This window comes from Mauremys reevesii, linkage group 3 (assembly GCF_016161935.1).
Source record: "Mauremys reevesii isolate NIE-2019 linkage group 3, ASM1616193v1, whole genome shotgun sequence".
In the NCBI taxonomy this organism is placed as follows: domain Eukaryota; kingdom Metazoa; phylum Chordata; order Testudines; family Geoemydidae; genus Mauremys; species Mauremys reevesii.
In genome coordinates this window covers 101,498,148-101,512,996 of record NC_052625.1, presented here as the reverse complement: position 1 = coordinate 101,512,996, position 14,849 = coordinate 101,498,148, and the positions used below count along the sequence as shown (strand labels likewise).

The 14,849-nt window shown below is 42.5% G+C and overlaps 1 long non-coding RNA gene across 1 annotated transcript; it reads left to right on the top strand.

Annotated features, from left to right (window-relative positions):
• The first annotated feature begins 9,477 nt into the window (after positions 1-9,477).
• Positions 9,478-14,615, top strand: LOC120400287. Its single transcript, XR_005595682.1, has 3 exons — positions 9,478-9,550; positions 12,618-12,713; positions 14,482-14,615. It is a non-coding gene; the product is annotated as an uncharacterized LOC120400287 (long non-coding RNA).
• Positions 14,616-14,849: the final 234 nt, after the last annotated feature.

The window sequence follows — 14,849 nt, the reverse complement described above, 5'->3', positions numbered from 1 at the left end:
TTTGGTGTCACTACAATTAATCAAGTAAGAGACGAAGTGTGGCTTTTGCCATAACTCATCTCTGAAGTTTGGCAACTTGCTTGCTAGGCAGTGGTGACCCTGAATTTCTGCATCATCTCAAGGCCAATTTTCTGTCGCTTGTCAAAGAGAATTCTCCAGCAATTTTCAATGGTCTGCTTCACATGCTGGGATATAAGGGAAACTTAAATTAGTAATGAGGAGCAGATAATGGTATCTCCTTCCCCTTCCCTCTCCTACCCAGGAACCCAGACACTGGGAAGCATCAGGTCCCATACAGAGTACCCACATTCAACACACTCCTCATGGAGAGGACCCTCAAGGGTTCCACCTTCTAGGGTAGGTTCCGTTCTATCTTTTCATTATATGTGTGTGCAGTGCTTAGCAGAATGGGGTCCTGATCCTTGATTAGTGGCCTCAATGCATTACCTCAGTACAAATAAGTCCCCAGCCACCCTGGGAGAAAGGAGAGCAGCAGTAGCTGCAAGTGGCAGGGGAAAGGAGTCTACAGCCTCGGGAGTCTTTCTGAGATCAGCACCAGGAGTCTCAGTAGTTATATGTTTGAATCAAATATTTGATCAGGTCAGAAACTTTCCAGCTGCTCTCATCTACCAGCATTTGTATATTTTGAAATAAATGAATTAAGTCAATGGGAAGGAATAAGAAAAAACAACAAATAATTAATGGAACTAAAAACAGAACTAGCAAAGGCAAGGTAGGTGGCTGCTGGAGGTAGCATATAAATATATTGTTAATATAAAATTAACAAGAGTGCCAATCATCACCCTTTGCTTGTAGATTGTCTCCCTTCTCTCCTCCTCTCTCTTTGTGATTTTATCTCATTCAGATTGTTAACTCTTCAGGGGCTGGACTATTTTTCCTTTATGTATGGCATCTAGCACAGTTTGGTGTTCACGTGGTATGAATGATAATTGTTATAAAAATCAGTGGGCTCATTGTTGATGGAGAGTGTATTAAAGATTCTGTTGTTTGAACTTACTGTCATTGGTGAAATCACTAGAAATTGCTACAGGATTTCTGCGACTCAAGTCCAGTAATCTTCATACATAAGGTAGTCAGCAATGTGCTTGTTGTCTTGTAAAATCAATACAGTTAGTTTCTTATGAACATCTAGTGATGCATGGCCAGCCCAGGCACCAACAGAAAGAGAGGCCTTGGGCAAACCTCTCCACAGGATGTTAAAGAACACAATGTAGTTGTACACCAGATGTCTTTTTGTCTGATGTGCTTCAGAGAGAATGCTCAATGATACATGAATGCACTGGTGCAAAGTTGACAGGGCTGGCAGCTTAAAACCAAAAAAACAGCCCGAGGTTAAGAAAATAAAAATTTCAGAGTTCAAAAAGAAGGAGAGCTTCAAAAAGACTATAAAATGTAATATTCTAGCTGTCCCCCAAAAGGCTAAAGAGTTTACTGCAAAAGCATAAAGCTAAAAATCTCCAGAAAGATTAAAAATGCATTTAACTATTAAACTAAATTTTAAAAATTGTGTCCAAATAATGCTAAAGATCTGATTTAAACTGATATAGCCATGGAAACTAAGACTAAAGGCAAGATGGTAATCCATCATCAACTGCATTCTTAATGCATTGTACCTCATATGTACCCAGATCTTGAATTTAACTTCATTCTAATTTTTGCCTGAGTAAGGATTCAGTAAAAGACAAGTTACTGATCCTGCCTACTGCTCCATCGCCCGATTGAGGTAAGCAGCTCTGTTCAGCAAGGCAATTAAGCATGTGCTTAACTATAACTGAATTTTAAGCACATATTTAAGTGCTTTCCTGAATTGGGACCCCATAGAAGTGCCCACATAATGCTGTTTGCAAGACTGGGCCCCTCGGGATTTGGCCCACATTATGTAAGTGAACCCAATATTTGGAGGCTCTGCACCAGTAACGGGTTTACAATGGCACCAGTGGTGGCTCATGCTCAGAAGGGGCCCCAGCCTCCTCCACTTGCACTGCACCCCAAGACCCCGCCAGCCCGCTGGCTCCCCTTTGCCCACCACTTGCTCCTCATGGCCTGCCCGCTGACCGAGGGCTCCTCTCCACCCCGCCAGCCCCACCTGCCAGCTCCTCTCTACCCCCAGACAGACAGACAGACAGTGCACCTCGGCTCCATGCAGTCACTCCTTCCCACCAACTGTGGGGCCCCGCCTGTCTCCCTGGAGCCACCTGGGACTGGTGCAGAAGCTTGGCCAGTCTCAGACGTTGTAGGGGGCGGGGGTGGAGGTTTCAGTGTGGGGGGCTCGGCTGAGCCCCTCCAGGCAAGTGGGTCCTGAGGGAGCCTGGCCGGGGCAGGCCCTGGCCTGGCTGATCGTGACACTCCTGAGGGGCAGAAGCAGTTACCCACCCTGGCTCAGCACTGCAGACACAGTCACCTCCCAGCAGGCCGGTGAGTGTGGCTGGGAGGCAAGGCATGGGGGAGTGGGTCTCTGGGGGGCGTTTGGGGGGGGTGCGGGGCTGTGAAGGGGCAGGGAAGATGTGTGTGTGGTGGGGCACTAGGGTGTGGGGGTACTGGGCAGTGGTGGCACTGGGCAGAGGTGGTGTTGTGCAGGGCACTGTGCATTTATGGGGATTGGGGGGGGGCGGTGGGCATAGCAGGTCTGGGGGGCTCTGGCCATAGGGAGTCAGGGTGTGTGTTGGGCAGGGGGACTGTGGCACGGCATGGGCCTGTCCCCGAGGGCGGAGCAGGGCCGTCCCTACCATGCCATGCCCCTGGCCGGCCCCTCACTCCAGGGATCAAACTCCCCTCTTCATGCTCAATTGCCTCCATGGGGGCCCAGAAATATTTTTGGTACCAGGCCCCCAAAAGATTAATCCATCCCTGCTCTGCACAATTTAGAGCACTAAACACACACAAATCAGTTCCATTCTTCAGAGTGCTCTGTGATGTTTCCCTTTACAGCTCTATGACTGGGAGCTACATGGCCAACATAGACAGTGTAAAACTGGCCATTCAGTGCATGAAACGAAAAGGTTTATTTTGTTGTAGGTCTGTGACATTCTGTCCTCCAGTGCTGACGTGCTCCAGCTCTGTCTGATGGCCCACATGCACTGTGCAACAGCGCACCCGTCACAGAAGCATGGAGGCTGTCTGCAGGGGTGAGTTTATTTTTAAAATATTTATTTTTAATCATTCTTACTTATATTCTGCAGTCTTTATTAGCATCTTTATCTCTACTGCAATACTTTTCATTGTGCAAATACTAGGGCTGTCAAGTGATTGAAAAAATGAATCGCGATTAATCATGCTGTTATTTAAACAAATGGTATTCTATTACTATTTGTGGATGTTTTCTACATTTTCAAATACATTCATTTGAATTACAACACAGGACATAAAGTGTACAGTGCTCACTTTATATTTATTTTTATTACAAATATTTGTGCTATAAAAAACAAAAGATATATTTTTCAACTTACCTAATACAAGTACTGAAGTGCAATGTCTTGAAAGTTTAACTTACAAATGTAGAATTATGTACAAAAAATAACTGCATTGAAAAATAAAACAATGTAAAACTTTAGAGCCTACAAGTCCACTCAGTCCTACTTCTTGTTCAGACAGTGACTGGACAAAAAGGTTTACATTTTCAGGAGAATGTAAACCTCTTCTTGCTTATAATATAAAGTCAGCACTGTACACTTCGTACTCTGTGTTGTAATTGAAATCAATATATTTGAAAATGTAGAAAAACATCCAAAATATTTAATAAATTTCAATTGGTATTTCGTTGCTTAACAGTGTGATTAAAACTGTGATTAATCACGATTAATTTTTCAAATTGCAATTAATTTTTTAAGTTAATCACATGAGTTAACTGATTAATTGACAGCTCTGCAACTACTAAACTGCTGGAGTAGGCTATACTGTGTATCTTTTATGCCTGTGGTGTCCTATTTCAATGAAAACAAATTAAAAAAAAAAACCTGACTAGATGGGTTTAGTGCAGTGAAGTTAGATGCAGTGCATTTCCACTGTTGTTGTTGACATTCCACTAGCATCTAGAGGCCCCAACAATGATGAAGGCCCCATTCTGCTAGGTACTGTAAATACACTTAGGACCAGATGCTCAAAAGTGTTTAGGCATCTAACTCCCATTAATTTCAATGGGACTTCAAACACTTACACACATACTTAACTTTATGTACAAGTGTTCTCTCATTGAATGAATGGGTGTTAGGTGCCTGCATAGGTACTTCTGAAAATCCCACTATGCACCCATCTGCATCTTTAGGTGTCTAAATAGCTTTGAAAGGGTGGCCCTTGGGGTTTGCAGGATTGGGACTGTAATAGACAATAAGTGAAAGAAAGGAAGCAGTAATAGCCCCGTGTGACATTTATGCTACTGTACTCTGGTACCAACTGCCATGTTTTCAATATCCATTTTATAACTGCACCTCTGAAAATGGTTGGCTCTTCAAGTTCGTGGTGTACAGTGAGTGCCCTGTGTATCTGAACAAGAGGATTCACAGTGCATACTCAGTGCTTCTCCTCATGAACACAAAGCTCAATTCTATGTATAAATGTTACTGTGGCAGCATGGCAAATTGCCTCATGATAATGCTCATTAATTTCATGAGCTCTTATTGTTTATTAATCAACTGTCTTCTAAAATTATTAGGGTTAAATAGATTTAATTGTGAGGAAAAACTACCGCAAGGTTTGACAATCCAATTTCCTTTCCTTTCAGTTAAGCATTTCATTAAAATCAACATACTACTAAACTGTACATACTTATAATAAAATGCTGAAACCTGGCAGTGGGATGTTGCTAATTAGCTGTTGAAATATTTGTGTAGCTTGAAAGAGAAAATGAGAGAGAGATGAATTTCATCATGTGATATTTAATACAACACATAATTCTCATGTAGGTGACATTATCAGTAGTCAACAACTGGTCTTCTGAACTAAGCCTTAGGGTATGAGCTCTGTGTTCTGATATTAAGCACAGTAACTAATCTGAAGGAGGTTGCTGGTAAAACAATCTAGCATCAGCAGATCATTATAATAGTAATAGTCATATTTTGGCAAAAGAACAAGGTTGAGGACAGCTCATCAGCTATATGTGTGAAATGCTGGTGGATGGAGGGAAACAACTGATTTTCTGGTGCTTTTGAGCAATTTTTTCCTTAATCAGAACTCAAAATATTATTCCAAATACTTAAAAAGTGTAGTTTTATCATTCATTTTATTCTTAAAAGATTCCTAAAGGGATTTTTTTGAGTTGGGCAAGTAGCTGGAGACAGAAAATTGAAGAAATCAACAGATTGATACATTGGACTCCAACAGTGCTTAGTTTAACTGGAGATAGGGTCAAGGTCAGTGGTTAAAGCAGAACAAAACAGGCAATGTTCTAACCAATTCTGGTGATTGTATGCCTTCGCGAGGTAAAATAACATTTCATTGTCTTGTGTGATGGAACATGGCATAGTTAAGGTAAAGAAGTCAAGAAAGGAATAAATATGTCAAAGAATGATCCATGTTCCCCAAACAGGCCTCTAGCAGGTCCAAAGAAAATGTGTGTGTGTGTGTGTGTGTGAGAGAGAGAGAGAGAGAGAGAGAGAGAGAGAGAGAGTAAAAATGTGGAATTGTGCAGGGGACCATCAAAGTGGAGAGTTGGTTGGCAATTTTCCATCTAAATGTGTTTTCGATGAAAAATGCTGTTTCCCAAAAACTAATTTTTTCCACAGGAAATGCTGAAAATTTTCAATTTTCCATAAGGAAAATCTAAAAATAATAATGTTTCATTCTGAGCCAGTTCAACATTAATCTGTGTGTGCTTTAGCAGCCACAGTGCATCGTGGCGTTGTAGTTTGAGTGTCTCATGTCCCCATTCCCTTCTATGGGCCAGGCTCCCTGGCTGGACTACATCTCCCATGCTGCATTGTGATCTCCGTCCTCCATATTTTCTTGTAGAAAGAAGTTAATGGACCTCTCTCAAAGTTTTCAATAGAACTACATTGATTTACAGCAGCTGAGGCGCTGGTTCTCTGTCATTGAAGCCAGCGAGGCTGCATGCATTTAATGGAAGGGAGAACTTAACCATGTTTTTGTCAGATTTAAGACAGTAAGGATGTTTGCGGTTATAGCATAAACCCATGAAAATCAGGATTTATAATGGCAATTTTGGCAAAGCGTTAGTTAGAACTAGGGTTGTCAGTTGTCCGGTTTTTGACTGGAACACCCAGTTGAAAAGGATCTTTATGGCTCCGGTCAGCAGCTCTGACCAGGCCATTAAAAGTCCAGGTGGCGGGGCTGGCAAGCTCCCTACCCGGCTCCACACGGCTCCCTGGAAGTAGGGTGACCAGACGTCCCGATTTTATAGGGACAGTCCCGATTTTTGGGTCTTTTTCTTATATAGGTGCCTATTACCCCCACTCCCTGTCCCGATTTCTCACATTTGCTGTTTGGTCACCCTACCTGGAAGTGGCAACACGTCCCTCGTCTCCTAGGTGGAGGGACAGCCACAAAGTCTCTTTGCACTGTCCCCGCCCCAAGCGCCAGCTCGGCAGCTCCCATTGGCTGGGAACCACAACCAATGGGAGCTGTGGGGACAGTGACTGCGGGCAGAGGCAGTGGGCGTGCACCTTGCAGAGCCACCTGACCATGCCTCCGCTGCTTCCAGGGAGACCCCCCAAGGTAAGCACCCCACACCCCTTCCGACACCCCAACCCCCTGCCCCAGGCCTAATACCCTTCCTGCACCCCAAACCTCTCATCCCTGGTCCCATCCCAGAGGCCACACCCCCAGCTGGAGCCCTTACCCTCTCCCACACTCCAACTGCCTGCATCAGCTCAGACCCCCTCCCACACCCAAAGTTTCTCCCAGAGCCTGCACTCCACACACCGTCCCTAACCCCAAAACCCTGCCCCAGGGCTAAGCCCCCTCCTGCACCGCAAACCCCTCATCCCCAGTCCCACTCCAGAGTCCGCACCCCCTCCCATACCCCTGCCCCAGCCCTGAGCTCCCTCCAACACCCAAACTCCTCCCAGAACCCACACCCTGCACCCCAATCCCCTGCCTCAGCCTGGAACCCCCACCCCCACTCTGAACCCCTCGGCTCCACCCCACATCCTGGAGTCCCTCCTGCACCCCAAATCCCTCATACCTGGCCCCACCCCAACCCCCTGCCCCAGCCCAGAGCCCCCTTCTGCACCCTGGACCCCTCATTTCTGGCCCAACCTCAGAGCCCACACACCCAGCCGGAACCCTCACTCCCTCCTGGCCCCGCCAAGCCCCAGCCTAGTGAAAATGAGGGTGGGGGAGGGTCAGGAACAGAGGGAAGGGAGCTGGAGTGAGCGAGGGAGGGGCATCGGAGAAGGGGTGTGGCGGGGGCGTCTCTGTGAAGGGATGGGGCAGGGCAAGGGTATTCGGTTTTGTTTGATTAGAAAGTTGGCAAACCTTGTTAGAACATCATTTCAGAAGACAAACAAGAATTTGAATATCCAATCTAGATTGAACAAGTTTCCACTACAATAATGACATACGATCATATTGCTTATGAATATTAGGTTAAAATAGTTTGCAATCCTCAGCTGGTGTAAATTGCATTGCTATATGACCCTGTTGCTGAAATAGTGGAGCATATATTATATAACATATCTAGGGAGGACAGATACAAATATTTTACATTCCAAGTCTAGATTGCTGAAAGTGAACATTCCTAAAATATTGATGTAACCTCAATTAAATAATTAATTAACTAGTTCAGCATAAGAAAAATATTATGAGTCAGCAGAGCTTTCCAAGCTTTTGTGCCAGTGTTTTAATCCCAGAGTAATTGAAAGTGATTACATTTTGATTGTATACCCTAGTTTGTTGTCATTATAAGAACACTTAATTTTTAACATGATACACCATACTTAAATAGACTACAAATAGAGAGGAAATGGGATCTCTGCTTTTGTTAGCAAGAAGATATCACATTTCATAAAAGAATCAAGAACATGGATGGATGTCTCATTGGATTGTTAATAAAACACAAAGCCATTTAGATCTAATCTGCGCAAAACTAGGGGCCAAAAATTATTATTGTCCATAGTTCAATGCCCTGTAAGTTTAACAGACAAATTTCAGAGAGTCAAGTGCACAATTACAGAGCAATATGGAGAATAATAATAATAATATGAATGCTGATTTCCATTATGGGCATACAGACTCCTTTAAAATATGATAAAAAGGGACAGATATGATACAGCTTAGAAAATCTTTAGCCACAGAAAAAAGGGCCACCAGCACTAATGGCTAATGCACACGAACTGCTTGGATAAATTAAAAGAAGTGTACAGAAGAACTGCCATAGCAGGATTCATTCATGCTAATGTTTCTAATAACAGCATTTCCATTTATATTGCCTATATATGCTGTATGCAATAATACACACTCTTAGGGCTTGTCTACATGGGAGGCACAGAAAAATCAATCTGAATTAACTAAGTGGGAATTCAAGGAGGAATGTTTAAACCACATTAAGCCCCTGTGTGGCCTTTCTTATTCAGAATTAAAGTGGCCTTATTCCGGTTTAATTTTAATTCACTTCAAAGTGAATTAAGTTAAATCAAATTAAGGCCACTTTAATTATGAATAAGAAAATCTACACAGGATATGTCTACACAGCTGCTAGAGACCCACAGCTGGCCTGTGCCAGCCAATTCAGACCTACAGGGCTTGGGCTACGGGGCTGTTTCACTGATGTGTAAACTTCTGGGCTCAGGCTGGAGCCTGAACTCTGGGACCCTCAGAGGTGGGAGGGCCCCGGGGTTCAGGCTCCAGACTGAGCCCAGAAGTCTACACAGCAATGAAACAGCCCCACAGCCAAAGCCGGCTGGCACAGGCCAGCTGCAGGTGTCTAGTTGCTGTGTAGAAATACCCACAGGGCTTAATGTGTTTTAACCAATCCACTTTAAATTCATGTCTTTAGTTAATTCAGATTAATTTTTCTGAGTTGCCTGTGTAGACAAGTCCTTAAAAGATAGAAAAGATGCATATTCTGGATCTTCACATGCAATAGTGACAATCATTCAGCTCAGCTTCCTCAAATTACAGTTAATCTCAGAGAAAAGTAATAAACAATCCAGGTTACCCTATGGCCATGGAGTCTTGAAGGGTGATCTTTCTACAAGGAAAGAGTGAGGAAGAAAGAGTACTTTATTTGCATTCCTGTTCAGAGATAAGTAAGAAGGATATATAAGAACGTATCTTGCTGATCTTATTCATATAAACAGTCATAATGAAGTCAAGCCTGTGTGGGTAAACTGAGTAAGATTTGGCTATTGTGTAATTTAAATGTAAATGGATCTCAGAAACACAAGTGTTTGAGAAAAAATCCCGTGAAAACAGAACATGTACAAACCAGTGAATGTGAAAGCCTATTTGTAATCTGGATTTATTTCTCTCTCTTTTTCTACTTTCTTTGCATTTTTCAGGCATCTGCTATCCCCTTCCCTGCCTCATATACACCTTTTTGGCAAGTTTTCTGAATTGTCTACTGAACCAGAGGAGGGTAGGTATGTTGCAGAATTTAAACAAGGAAGATGTTCTGTGCTGTCCCACTTCTTGTATAAATTAAGTGATTGCACAAGATTCTCAGCAACTGAGATCACAATATGGAGATTAGATGTGATACAGTGATAAAATGGAGAAATTTAGCAGCATATACCTAAAGTAGCTCACAGTTGGGTAACTGAATGGATCCGAAGATTGGAAATGATCTTCCATCACTAGACCACTGGTTTAACAGCTTTTAAGGCCAAAAAGGACCATTATGATCATCTAAACCAGGGGTAGGCAACCTATGGCACGTGTGCCGAAGGCGGCACGTGAGCTGATTTTCAGTGACACTCACACTGCCCGGGTCCTGGCCACCGGTCCGAGGGGCTCTGCATTTTCATTTAATTTTCAATGAAGCTTCTTAAACATTTTAAAAGCATTATTTACTTTACATACAACAATAGTTTAGTTATATATTATAGACTTATAGAAAGAGACCTTCTAAAAATGTTAAAATGTATTACTGGCACGTGAAACTTTAAATTAGAGTGAATAAACGAAGACTCAGCACACCACTTCTGAAAGGTTGCAGACCCCTGATCTAAACTGACTCTTTCATAACAAAGGCCATGGAACCTCTCGCAGTAATTCCTGCACCAAGCCCATAACTTCTGGTTTGAACTACTAGAGCCTATTTTTTGCAAAGACATGCAATCCTGCTTTAAAGATTTCAATTGATGAAGAACTAACCTTACCATGGGACATGGTGAATCCAATGATAAATTACTCTGAATCCACCTCAAGCCAACAGGGACAAAAAATATTTTCATCCAATGGTTGCTAATCCATTGGGTTTGCAGGCTGGAGTCTCTAATTCTTCTATGGGCTGAAAGGGGACATAGCCTGCCTCAAAATGGAATAATTTGGAAGAAAATTACATGATGGTAACTTTGCACAGTATTCCTTTATGGGCCGCTCCTGCAAAAATAGGCTCTTAGTTCTTCACAATTCATAAGAATGATTAAGTCAAGGGATGGGCTTTCAGACTAGTTGATAACGTATGATGTTTCATATTGATATTTAAAATTCACTTTATGTTCTTTACAGCAGGAGGAGCTGATGCAGAACATGTGACAAAACAAAACTAAAAGTTGTATTATCAATGGTAGCTAATTGAGTCACCAGTTTAAACAGGTTAACTAACACATTAACCAAGGGCTTCATCCCATTTCAGGTGACGCCAATGGAGACACTAGTGACTAGACTTTGGCCTTGGATACAGTTATTTTTGTGCGCTCTCTTGCAATCCTTGGCTACAGAACAACCATTTGTGGACTATTGAAGCTGGGCATATTTCAGAGCTGTCATGCAGCTTCTCTAAATTATGCCAGAGGCTGGCCTCAAGATTGGGGAAGCACTAAATGATTTAAAGTCCCCTCACACACACATACACACACCTTTCTTCAGCTGAACAAGCAGAGCTCTACATTAGAACCTATGCAAATATACAATAGCAACTTGCACTGAATTTGTAATGTGCTTCCAACACACTGTAGGCAAGAAAGTCCTTTTGTTTTTCTAGGAACTTCACAAGTCACTGGAGATCCAAAATGTCCATCTTCAACTGATGCTTTGGCTTCTCCTCTTCCCCATTCCTCTCCCACTCTCCCCCAAGGAGCTAGTTAGAGCTGTTTGGACATTATGGAATGGCTAGACTGTACCCTATGTCTAACATACTTTCAGCGTAAGAATTATCATGACGTTAGTCACCAACATCCATTATGTATGGCAAACATATCTACTGGTGGGGCCAAATCCTGAGCAGCAGCTTGTAGGCTGTGTGCTGCTCTGCTTCATCGGAGTGACGTGGAAGGAAGCCTTCCCATCCCAACGAATGGTTATATAGCAGACCTGTACCTGCAGTGCAATAGCCTCTGTGGCTCCAGTTTGCCTACTCTAATGTGTGTGGGGAGGTAAGGGGTAGGCAGGGAGAGAAAGAGGACAGAAGGATTTATATAGCGGCAGATTCTCCATTCCTGCCCAACCCATAACCTGAACTGGCTGTATGCCTCCACCCACCTCTGCATACTGAGCTCCATGACTGGGCCTTCCCTGCTCTGCCCCTCCTCTGCCACCTCTTTCTACACAGAAGAATCTCACAAGTTTTACTCTCAAGGGAGCCTCACCAGGGGTCTGGCCTGGGGCAGGATTTGCACCTTGCTGCACAAACTTGGCCCAGTCTTGCCAATTGCCTATTGAAATCAATGGCCTGTAGAAGAAAATAAGTTGCCAAACCATCATTTGAAACTCACTGATGTCAATGGGAGTTGGACCAGGCACGCTCCAGGTTATTGCTAAAAATTCCCACAACAGGTTGATCAGACTGTGGTCTTGTCAGAGCCTGCAATACACGTGCTCACACTGGTTGAAAATAGGAAATCTGAGGGAGAAAAATAAAAATTTCCTGTACAAATTTTTGTTTTTAGATGAAAAAACAATAGTCAAATTTTGTCCGTTTTTATTTATTTTCTGAAAAAAATTGATACTTTAAAACAAAACAAAAATTTCCCAGGTTTAATTTAGGGAAAAAAGGAAAATGTTAATCAAAAAAGTTTCAACAGAAACATTTTGATCAGGTCTACACACCGTGCTCCTTATTCCCTGAGGATGCCTGGTTTGAGCTGGGCAGGTGAGAGCAATCAGACACAATCGTACTGTGTCATGACAGACTGAACACAGGCCTGCATATCAGCTGTGGTAGGAACATGATGCTTTTCAGTTTACCATGCACATAATTCTATGCATAAACACACCACTTAATTCTACCGGGTACTAGCCTTTTATGAAAAGACACATGCTAATAAGTATCAGCTGCAGCAATGAATCTGATGAAAGGTTTGCTGGAAAACACATCAAATAGCAACATCAATCCATAGATTAGCTTTTCAGTGTTATCATACTACAGTCTGTGCAGATGGTGATTTGCTTAGTGCTTGCTTTCTGGGGGCCCTGTTTCAAGCAGTATGTCTTATCTCATTTGCATCATTCAAGTTCCAGAAATTACTGTTTGTATTTCACAGTATTTTCATACTCCAGGATGCTACAAAGGATGTACAGCGTGATGGAGATTTGAGGAGAAAATGCTGATGACAGTTGGGACACAGAACTGCTGACAGGTGTGTCTGGTCTCTGTCTCTCTTTTCATATCTTTTTTTCTTAGTAGGGGATATTTCTTTTCTAAATGGTCTTTCAGCACCTGTGTCCCCAAGCATCACTCACCGCATCCTTGACTGCTTCTGACACTTGTGAGGCAAATCATGTCAATTGCCCGGCAGATTATGTGTTTCTGAATCAATATGCTTTAGTCAAACACAAGTTATTGGGCTCAATACAAGGGTAACAGGGTGAAATTCTGTGTTACACAGGAATCAGACTAGATGGTCTAGTGGTCCCTTCTGGTCTTAAATTATATAAATCTATTAATTTAAGTACAATCCTAGGCTAATTTCTTTCTTGTTGAATCTAGAGGAACCCAAGGGTTTGGAGGGAGAATGAATTGTCTAAAATTTGCTGCTAGCTTGACTCAGTTTCTGGAGAGAGAGAGAGAGAGAGAGAGAGAGAGAGAGTGCATGCACATGCTGCTTGTAGGTGCCTATCAAGTCTTCCTTTTAAAAATCTTATTGTGAATTGAATACATTGGCAGCATCCCTCATCAGACTTCTCGGTACAGATTTTTTTCCAGAAACAATCAATCTTCCTCATGCTTTAGTCTTCTCTTTTCTCTAGATTCAGTGCTGCTCTTTTCCTCAGGGCAGTCCATTAACCTTTTCCTTTCACTTTCTCTTCCAAATCCTAAATCACTAGCAGCCTCTTGTACACATGTAATGCTGTGTGTTTTAAACTCATTAATGTAAGTGCACATTGGGCATGTGAATGATAGGGGCAGTCTTTACAAATGGCCAGAATGTGACACACTTTCTCATGCTGGGAGTGCCATACTCCTCATCTGGTCCCATTTACTTTAATGTGAGTGTAAGGGTATCGCTGTCTGGCCTATACCCCTCTCCGTAACCAGAGGTGGACTAATACCAAAAATGAGTAGCACCTGTGTTATTTTTATTTCTTGCAATCTTTACAGCAGATCCTTATCTTTTCCCACTTGGTGAAGTAATAAAGTGCCAAAGCCACTATGATTTTGCTACATTTTCAAAGCTAGAGTGTGTGTCTGTTAGGCAAAGCCTATTGAAAGGGAGTGTTTGGAAGCACCAGAAAGTATTCTGACAAACAGAATGCCTCCCTGGACAGCCTGGAGAACATGGGGATCATGCATGTTAGTGTAACCCACTGCTCCACGTGTGTCATCTGGTTCCTTCTGTGCCTGATCCACACAGCATATGATTCCTTTAGAGCTCCTACTTACAGGACTTAGTCCTTTAACTCAGGCTGTGGAGGAGAGGCTCATGCTTTCATCTCTCCATAGTTCAATCCGCAATGATTCATAGATTCCAAGGCCAGAAGGCTCCATTGTGATCACCTACTCAGATCTCCCGTATAACACAGGCCATAGAACTTTCCCAAAATAATTCCTAGAGAAGATCTTTAGAAAAACATCCAATTTTGATTTAAAAATGGTCAGTGATGAAGAATCCACCATAACCCTTGATGCATTGTTCCAATTATTATTTTTCCTGTTAAAAATGCGTGCCTTATTTCCAGTCCAAATTTATCTTCCAGCCCATTGGATCATGTTATACTTTTCTTTACTGCATTGAAGAGCCCATTATTAAATATTTGTTACCCAAATAGGTGCTTATAGACTAACCAAAGCACCCATTAACCTTCTCTTTGTTAAATTAAACAGCTACTTAAGTCTGTAACTAGAAGGTATGTTTTCTATTCCTTTAATCATTCTTGTGGCTCTTCTCTGAACCCTCTCTAATTTAGCAACATCCATCTTGAACTGTGGGTACCAGAACTGGACACAGTATTCCAGCAACTGTCACACTAGCACCAAGTACAGAGGTAAAATAATCTCTCTCACGATTCCCCAGTATATGCATCCCAAGATTGCATTAGTTCTTTTGGCCAGCACATCAAACTGGGAGCTCATGTTCATCTGATTATCCACCATGACCCCCAAAGTCACTGCTTCCGAGGATAGAGTCCTTCATCCTGTCAGTATGGCCCTAATTCTTTGTTCCCAAATTTATACATTTACATTTAGCCATATTAAAATAAATACTGTTTGCTTGCACTCGGTTTAGCAAGCAATCTAGATCTCTCTGAATCAGTGACCTGTCCTCTTCATTATT